Genomic DNA, 10,493 nt, shown 5'->3' with positions numbered 1-10,493 from the left:
CTGCTGAATATAGAAGGGGGAAGGTGATGGAGATGTTGGTGAAGATGACGGCGGTGTTGGTGAAGATCGCGATGATGATGATGGCCCCCGGCGGCGTTCCGGCGCCATGGAAGCAAGGGGGAGAGAGCCCCCCTTCTTCTTCTTCTTCCTTGACCTTCTCCCTAGATGGGAGAAGGGTTTCCCCTCTGGTCCTTGGCTCCCATGGCTTGGGAGGGGCGAGAGCCCCTCCGAGATTGGATCTATCTCTCTGTTTCTGCGTTCTGTTCTGGCTCTATTTCACCGTTTCGTGTATATATGGAGATCCGTAACTCCGATTGGCCTGAAACCTTCGTCGTGATTTTTTTCCGAATATTAGCTTTCTTGTGGCAAAAGAAGGGCGTCAACCGCCTTATGGTGGGCTCACGAGGGTAGGGGCGCGCCTAGGGGGGCAGGCGCGCCCCCCTGCCTCGTGACCACCTCGAGCACTGGTTCGCGTTGATTTTTCTTCCGGAATTTTCCATATTTTCCAAAAATAAGCTCCGTTCGTTTTTATCCCGTTTGGACTCCGTTTGATATGGATATTCTGCGAAACATAAAACATGCAACAGACAGGAACTGGCACTTGGCACTGGATCAATAAGTTAGTCCCAAAAATAATATAAAAAGTTGTCTAAAAGTATATGAAAGTGAATAATATTGGCATGGAACAATCAAAAATTATAGATACGACAGAGACGTATCAGTGGACACCCAAAGAGGGGGAACCATCACAGGATCATATCTCCGGTCATCTGCCCAAAGAACCTGCCAAGTATTGGAGAACCTGACGTCCATAGCAGCCATGTAGCGATGGACGTGCTCGTCCTCCTCCCTGACACGGCGACACACCACCTCCAGCGGGGCCGGCTCCCTCTGCACCGAATGTGGCCCACGGGAACGCCACCAAAGGAGATCAGGGTCGACGACGGGACCCGAGGCCGGGTTCCTCACCAAGCGGCGCGCCCCTCCAGGTAGCACCTCCCAGTGCCAGCCCGGCGGAGCCCGGTCCCGGACATGGGTCAGCCGGACGTCGTCGCGAACGGGTCGACGGCGAGGATGCGGGCCGGGCATCATCGAGAACAAATACTAATATGCCCGCAAAAAGTAACATTTTTTAAATGATTGGATTGTGATAACTAAAATTCTATATGCGAAATTCTAACAATTTGACATTAATCTAATTCATCTAACTAAAACTAATTCTAAAATTTCTAACATTTCTATATATATGACTAACATTTCTATAACATTTCTAATATTTCTATAACTAAAAAGCTGAAAAATTGCTAACATTTCTATAACTAAAAAAAAGAATTTTTTTATAACATTTCTATATAACTAACATTTCTAATATTTCTATAAACTAAAAAACAGAAAAATTTCTAACATTTCTATAACTAAAAAACAGAAAAATTTCTATAACTAAAATTTATAACTAAAAAACTAGTGTGTGTGTGTGTGTGGACATGGCGGCCGGGGCAGGAGCTCACCGGCGAGGCGCGGCGATGGGGGCGGCAACGGGGACGGAGACAGGCAGTGACGACGGGGATGGGGACGGGGCGACGACGACGGGGACGGGGACGGGCCGGGCGGCGACGATGGTGCGGGGCACGGCGACGGGGCGGGGCACGGCGACGGGGACGACAGGGACGGGGATGGCCGGGGCGGCGACGGTGACGGGGACGGCGTAGGACGACGATTGGGACGGCGACGGGGGCGGCGATGAGGGGCGGCGGCGACGGGGCAGAGGAGAAAGAAGCAGAGGGAGAGATGAGAAACTGAATTTTTTGAAGTGCTTTCTTATATAGAACACCTCTTTAGTACCGGTTGGAGCCACCAACCAGTACTAAAGGTCTGTTTTGGCCAGGCCAAGCGGCGGGAAGCGCCCCCCCTTTAGTACCTGATGGTGGCACCAACCGGTATTAAAGACCCACACTTTAGTACCGGTTGGAGCCACCACCCGGTACTAAAGGTGGTGCGCTGGAACAGGTGCGGTGCGGCAAGTTTAGTCCCACCTCGCTAGCCGAGAGGCGTCCGCACTGGTTTATAAGCCCCAGTGCGGTAGCTCTCTCGAGCTCCTCTCCAAAGCAGGCCTACTAGGCCTACCTGTTCTCTACTGCCCTGTGGGCCTACTGGGCCTTTGCGGGCCTACATCCTGGCCCAACAACACGTTGGGTTTCTAGTCGTATGCAGGCCGCTCTGGCCGAGTAGGCGGGCTTTTTTATTTTCTTATTTTTTGCTTTATTTATTTTTGTTTTATTTATTTTTGAGTTGTTTTTTTGCTGTATTTAGAGTTTTTTTTTGTGAATATTTTTGCTTTAGGTACAAAAAATTACAAACTTTCTGTTAGTGCCGGTAGTTTTCAAATTTGAATAGTTTAAATTTTGAATTATTTGAAATTTGTGTGAATCACTAGTTTGTGAATAACTTAACTTTGAAAATAGATTTTTCAGTTATTCTTTTTTTATGTTTAATATTAGTGTGTTTTAACATTATATTGAATTTGGTAATGCTTAGGTTATTTAAAAAAATGAAATGCCTTTGTAACACATGAGTTTTTGTCCGAAACCCTGATACTTCGAAAGAGTTTGTCCATTTTGTACACAAAGTGCATCCAGTTTTTGCGGTAACCCTCTCTACTTTTTTGCACATGCTATATGGGTGAAATTATGATACCATGCCAACTTTTAACCTTTTCTAAGTTCATTTGAAATGCTTTTCAATTTCAGGGTCATTTAGCTGAAAAATCAGTAAATGCATGTAAGAATTTGTTTGCACATAAAATTTCTTCGCGTTTCAAATGCCAAAACACATAACTACCCTAACTATTATAGAGATTCCCTCCTGGGTGTGAAACACAGAAGAAAGTGATGGTAGTGAAGCCGATCACATCCCAGATCTTTGGGTGTGAAACTTTTTCTTCGCGTGTGTCCCTTTGCGCCGTAGCCATGGAAAATCTTCATCATTTAACTGGATGCTCGGGTCAATATTCACTGTGAATGGAGCAATTTCATCAAATTTTCATAATCTTCTGACATGTCTGTCTTGTCATCCACTCCCAAGATGTTTCTTTTCCCTGAAAGAACTATGTGGCGCTTTGGCTCATCGTATGATCCATTCGCTTCCTTATCTTTTCTTTTTCTCGGCCTGGTAGACATGTCTTTCACATAAAAAACCTGCGCCACATCATTGGCTAGGACGAATGGTTCATCTACATACGCAAGATTGTTGAGATCCACTGTTTTCATTCCGTACTGCGGGTCTTCCGTTACCCCGCCTCGTGTCATATTGACCCATTTGCTCCGAAACAAAGGGACCTTCAAACCACCTCCATAGTTAAGTTCCCATATGTCCTCTATGTAACCATAATATGTTTCCTTTCCCGTGTTTGTTGTTGCATCAAAGCGGACACCACTGTTTTGGTTGGTGCTCTTCTTATCTTGGACGATCATGTAAAATGTATTCCCATTTATCTCATACCCTTTGAAAGTCATTATATTCGAAGATGGTAACTGGGACAGCGAGTACATGCCATCTTCAATATCGCCATCATGCAAGGCACGTTTCTGCAACCAACCGGCGAAAGTCCTCGTTTGTTCACGTGTAATCCAGTCGTCAGACTGCTCCGGGTGTTTGGAGTGTAGAAAATTCTTGTGTTCCTCCATATACGGAGCCACGAAGATGGAATTCTATAGAACTGTGTAGTGTGCTTCAGTGAGAGAATGCCCATCCATACATATTATTTGATGCCCTCCTAGCTTGCCTTTTCCATCCAGTCTGCCCTTATGCCGCGATTCAGGAACACCAATCGGCTTAAGGTCAGGAATAAAGTCAATACAAAACTCAATGACCTCCCCATTTTCATGGCCCTTCGAGATGCTTCCTTCTGGCCTAGCACGGTTATGAACATATTTCTTCAAGACTCCCATGAACCTCTCAAAGGGGAACATATTGTGTAGAAATACAGGACCCAAAATGTTAATCTCTTCGCAAAGGTGAACTAGGACGTGCGTCATGATGTTGAAGAAGGATGGTGGGAACACCAACTCGAAACTGACAAGACATTGCACCAAATCATTCTGTAACCTTGGTATGATTTCTGGATCGATTACCTTCTGAGAGACTGCATTGAGGAATTTACATAGCTTCATAATGGTTAATCGAACGTTTTCTGATAGAAGCCCCCTCAATGCAACCGGAAGCAGTTGCGTCATAATCATGTGGCAGTCATGAGACTTTAGGTTCTGAAACTTTTTCTCTTCCATATTTATTATTCCCTTTATATTCGACGAGAAGCTAGATGGTACCTTCATACTGAGCAGGCATTCAAAGAAGATTTCCTTCTCTTCTTTGGTAAGAGCGTAGCTGGCCTGACCCTGATGTATGCCGTCTTTTCCATGCATACGTTGCTGGTCCTCCCGTGCCTCTGGTGTATCTTTTGTCTACCCATACACACCCAAGAAGCCAAACAGGGTCACGCAAAGATTCTTCGTCACGTGCATCACGTCGATTGCGGAGCGGACCTCTAGGTCTTTCCAATATATAGATTTATTCTTCCACATGGGTGCACGTCCGTCAGCGTCCTTTGGAACAGGTTCTCCGCCAGGACCCTTTCCAAAGATTACCTTCAAATCCTTGACCATATCATGTACATCAGCATCAGTACGGTGCGAGGCTTCGTCCGATGATCCGCCTCACCTTTGAAATGCTTGCCTTTCTTTCTTACGGGATGCCTGCTCGGAAGAAATCGATGATTCCCAGGTACACATTCTTCCGACAACTATCCAAATATATATTGTCGGTATCATCCAAACAGTGTGTGCATCCGCGGTATCCCTTGTTTGTCTGTCCTGAAAGGTTACTAAGAGCAGGCCAATCATTGATGGTCACGAACAACAACGCCTTTAGGTCAAATTCTTCCTGTCCGTGCTCATCCCACGCACGTACACCTGCTCCATTCCACAGCTGTAATAGTTCTTCAACTAATGGCCTTAGGTACACATCAATGTTGTTGCCGGGTTGCTTAGGGCCTTGGATGAGCACTGTCATCATAATGAACTTCCGCTTCATGCACAACCAAGGAGGAAGGTTATACAAACATAGAGTCACAGGCCAGGTGCTATGGTTGCTGCTCTGCTCCCCAAAAGGATTAATGCCATCTGCGCTTAGACCAAACCATACGTTCCTTGGGTCATCTGCAAACTCCCCCCAGTACTTTCTCTCGATCTTTCTTCACTGCGACCCGTCAGCGGGTACTCTCAACTTTCCGTCTTTCTTACGGTCTTCTCCGTGCCATCGCATCACCTTCGCATGCTCTTTGTTTTGGAAAAAATGTTTCAACTGTGGTATTATAGGAGCATACCACATCACCTTGGCAGGAATCTTCTTCCCGGGGCGCTCGCCCTCGACATCACCAGGGTCATCGCAACTGATCTTATAACGCAATGCACCACATACCGGTCAAGCGTTCAAATCCTCGTACCCACCGCGGTAGAGGATGCAGTCATTAGGGCATGCATGTATCTTCTGCACCTCTAATCCTAGAGGGCAGACGCTTCATACGTACTCTCGGGCAATTCGTTGTCCTTTGGAAGCAACTTTCCAAATCCCTTGTCAGATACACCATTCTCCGCCTTCCATTGCAGCAATTCCAGTGTGGTGCCCAACTTTTTTTGTCAGCTTCGCAATTCGGGTACAACAATTTCTTGCGATCCTCCAACATGCGCTGCAACTTCTTCTTCTCCAAATCACTTGCGTAGTTTCTCTTTGCATCGCAATGGCCCGACCTAGATCATCAGCGGGCTCATCTGATGCCTCTTCTTCAGCTTCTTCCCGCATTGCCGGCTCAGCTTCTTCCCCCATTATTGTTGTATCATCGTATTCAGGGAACCCATGGCCAGGATAGCTGTGGTCGTCCTCTTCTTCTTCATTGTCTTCCATCATAACCTCTCTTTCTCCGTGCTTGGTCCAAACATTATAGTGGGGCATGAAACCAGACTCAAATAGGTGGACGTGAATGGTTCTTGACGTAGAGTAATTGTGACCATTCTTACAGCCAACACATGGACAAGGCATAAAACCATCCGCCCGCTTGTTTGCCTCAGCGGCAAGCAGAAAAGACCAAATTAATACAAGTTCATACATAAAGTTCATACATATATATAGTTCATACAACACTTAAATGCAACAAACAAATAACTCTCTAGCTAAAGCATTTAAATGCAACAGCAAATGCGATCAAGATTGCAACTAAGGTAACAATTGATCCAACAGCATAATGATACCAAGCCTCACTATCAATGGCATATTTTCTAATTTTTCTAATCTTCAAGCGCATTTTCTCCATCTTGATCTTGTGATCATCGACGACATCGGAAACATGCAACTCCAATTCCATCTTCTCCCCCTCAATTCTTTTCAATTTTTCTTTCAAATACTCGTTTTCTCTTTCAACTAAATTTAACCTCTCGACAATAGGGTCGGTTGGAATTTCCGGTTCACATACCTCCTAGATAAAAATATCCATGTCAACTTGATGGGCATAATTTGTCATAAACACGAAATGCAACAACTAGTTTTAAAAGAGAATATACCACATCCGAGTCATAACAAGGACGAGGGCCGACGGGGACGGATATCAAAACCATGGCACTATGTATAACAAACAACGTACAGGTAAGATAATTATACGAGTAACTATATATCCAAATCACACAAATATCAATTTGGTAATGTAAAACATTCATGAACAAGAGCCTCACCACAAGGTGGTGCCAGCGACGGGACGGCGCGGGCGATCGACGGTGGTTACGACGGAGATTTAGAAGGCACTAAGTAGACCACACCTACATATGCAAACTAAGTGTTATTTTTGACCTCAGATTGCATATAAATCAAATACTAGCACATATAATTCCTCCCAAATTACTAAACTCACAAATTAATCACTATACAAAGCATTGCAAGAGCTAATCTAGCAATGAGAGATGAAAGGACAAAGTTGCTAACCTTTGTGATCATTTGAAGGAATGGGGACCTTCAAATCTTGACACATTTTGTGCAAACTGTGTGATGAGCTCGAGGAAGAGGGGAAGAAACAGAGGAGGAGAGGGGAAAGGGAAAGAATAGAGCGAGCTCGGGTGAACGAAGGGTTTATGTAGGACGACCTTTAGTACCAGTTCGTAACACAAACCAGTACTAAAGGTGCTGGAGGGGCCCAGACTGACAACATCCTGCCACCACTCACTTTAGTACCGGTTCGTGGCACGAACCGGTGCTAAAGGTTCGCCATGAACCGGTACTAATGAGAGCGGCCGGCTAGCCGTTGGAACCGGCACTAATGCACTCATTAGTGCCGGCTCAAAATCAAACCGGCACTAATGTGATTCACATTTGACCCTTCTTCTACTAGTGGTATCATACTCTGGCCCAATTGAAGTTCCATTGGTGATGTACTGAAAGTTCTCAGGCATATCCCTCTTTTCTTCAATGGTCATGTTGTGCAATATGATGCAACAAGTCATAATATTTATACCCTTCCACCCCGCAGGACAATTCTTCCATGTCCTGTGCATGCAGTCAAGTGATCCAAGCATCCCAGGCCATCCTCTTGCTTCACTCTCTATCATCAGCCTCTTGGTATCTTCCTTGTTGGGTGCTCTCAAGTACTCTCGGCCAAAGACAACGATCACTGCTTTTGTAAACATTCGAACAACCTCCAAGATTGTGTCTTCACCAATGCAGGCATAGTCGTCAACTGCATCGGTCGAACACCCATATGCCAACACTCGAACAACCGCAATGCACTTCATCAATGGGCTTGCACTTATTTCTCCACATGCATTTCTCCAGATCTTGAACCAATCATCATACCTCTCAAAGACTTGTGTGCATCCGAAAGCGCCGGCGAAAGAATTTCTCCGGATAGGTTGGCTTTGGATCAAAGTAGTCTCTCATGATCTTGGCATGGCCCTCCGCTCTATCAACGGTTGATGTGTATGCGGTCAAACTGTGATCCTCTCCTAGGCCGCCGAATATCATCATTGAAAATCATGCCTAAAATGGTGTCGAAGTCATCATCATCTTCTTCCTCTTCGGATGGCGATGAGTCCTCCAAGACCATCTACCTCAACATCTTCATTTATAATTCAAATGGCTACGTTCAATCCAAACAACTCGGTTCAAAAAGAAACTAAGTAAAAAACTCACATAGGCAATTCCCGAACACTTGCGGTGCAGTGGTGGTGCACCGACCGGCCAGTGTCGTTTAGACCAAACCGGTTGGCGGCGACGTGGGCGAATGACCTGCAACAGTGTGCAAGCAAGGTGAGATATGGCGGTCGATAGAAAATGGAGAGTTTAGAAGCACGAATTGGCGATGGCGGCCGAATGAGAGCGGCGTCGGGCAGAAGGGCGGCAGGGGCCAAGAAAGACAACGAGGTAGCGGCGGGGCCGGTGGTCGATCGTCGGGAGGCGCACCGACGAAGATGCGGTGGCTGGGGGCAACGCGTGAGAGAGGCATGGCTTTTACTCGGAGCCGCAATGGTCGAGTATATTTAGGGAAATGAGATGCGCCGGAGGATAATTTTTCCTCCCTTACAGAGAATTGGGGATTGGTGCACTGTATGGGAGGAAAATTGAAATTATCTCCCCTTACGGCCGTATAGAGGATCGGTTAGAAATGCCCTTATGTTGGCTATCTCCTTTCCCGCTGACCAGCCTTTTGGCTGATCGTCCCAAGATTTATTTTGTTTGAGTAAAGCTCTCTAAGTTCCCCGCAGAAATAAAACATGCGGGTTAATTGGAGCAAAACCACAACTTGGTATTGCTTGTATTACGCACTTGACACAAAACCTGAATTAATCTTGGCATCGAATGTGTTTCAGACAGACATGTACATAAAAGAAACCCTGCTGTCTACACCGGATTAAGCAACAGAAAACAACCGCGTCTAGCTATACACATCTTCACTTCATGCCCTCTTGGCGCCGGCGGCCTTGGTGAGCAGCGCCCTGGTCATCTCGGCACACAGCCATTCCTGCTGTTGTGAGGAAAAAACATTTATTTATCTAAAACTTATTAGGTAGAGGTTAACTCTCTTAGCCATCGGAATCATCATGCGTGGTTTAAATTATTATTTTCCATGTCTCCTGATAGGACGCCTTCGACTCGAAGCGGGGTGATCAAAATCACCCTGACAGTAGGTCAAAATTATCTTCCTGTTTTCTGAGTCGACTTGAAGCGTGTGTCCTCTTATCAAATGTTTGGCATTTTAGGTACAATACATCAAAATCATTGTAGTTGAGCACCTACACCAACCGTCCATCCAAGTGAGTCATCGAAGATTCAAATGAATCAAGTACACAACACAATAGCACATGTCCGCAAATTCCTCACCGGTGCAAAATTTGACTTGAATTCAGTAGTAGAAGTCTACTCATTTATGCAACTGGAAAAATTGATCAAATAGTTGAAGAAACAGCCTAAAGCAAAGCCGCCTAACACTTCTCGACACTTGACTTGAACCTTGAATCGTCTAAATAATATGCAGGACCCTTGTTCCGCGTAACCAACGTCAATAAAAGTAAATTGGAGAAGGCTTATCATTCCTTAAACTGATGTAGCTAAACAGTTAAAATGTGCTAATGTCCACGATGACTCCTTGAAGCGTGCTCTCGAAGTTCCCCAATCATGCAAGGAGTGTACGGAAATAATCCGTACATGCCATTTGTGTGTGCAAGGTGGTAAATTGGTAATCACTTGGGCGGATGTTGCCTAGATACTGAACCATCGAGGTTTTCAAATGATAAGCCACTACTTTAAATGATAAATCCAAGAAAACAACCTCGTTGTACGGGTGAAAGCCAAGGCAGTCGACATGCCTAAAGAAGCCTCCCCTACCATCTTTAAGATCCAGAACATTATCATAGTCGGAGTCCCATTCCAGATTATCCCCCTTTAGCATTCCTTGATTTTCTCCTTCTTCTTCTTCTTCCTCTTCCTCTTCGTCTTCTTCCTCCCCCTCCTCCTCCTCCTCTTCTTCTTCTTCTTCTTCTTCTTCTTCTTCTTCTTCTTCTTCTTCTTCTTCTTCTTCGCCCTCGTCCACATCGTCATCTCCTTCATCTAGCTTCCAAGTTTTGTCAAACCCCTTGAGGTTGTCCAACCATTCCGTTGTCCATGGCTCAAGATCAACATCATACTTCAACACCCAGTTGATCTGTTTGCTTGATTCAACAAGATTATAAACCCGGAGTCGATGTACTGTATCATGTGTCATCATTGCGAGGTATACCCCTTTTTCTGATTTTCCAAGATACATACCCTGTTGGCCTTTTGCAATATTCATTGGCATTTTAATTACTTGGTACTTGCCATCTGACAAAGATAATCTGCAAGATAAAATAAGTCAAATCCAAACATAAGAAAAGCACTACTAATACTAAGACAATATAGAAGTTGTTTCGGGAAGATGTGTC

The sequence above is a fragment of the Triticum dicoccoides genome, chromosome 4B (genome assembly GCF_002162155.2).
Source record: "Triticum dicoccoides isolate Atlit2015 ecotype Zavitan chromosome 4B, WEW_v2.0, whole genome shotgun sequence".
Classification (NCBI taxonomy): domain Eukaryota; kingdom Viridiplantae; phylum Streptophyta; class Magnoliopsida; order Poales; family Poaceae; genus Triticum; species Triticum dicoccoides.
Note: the sequence above shows the minus strand (reverse complement) of the source record.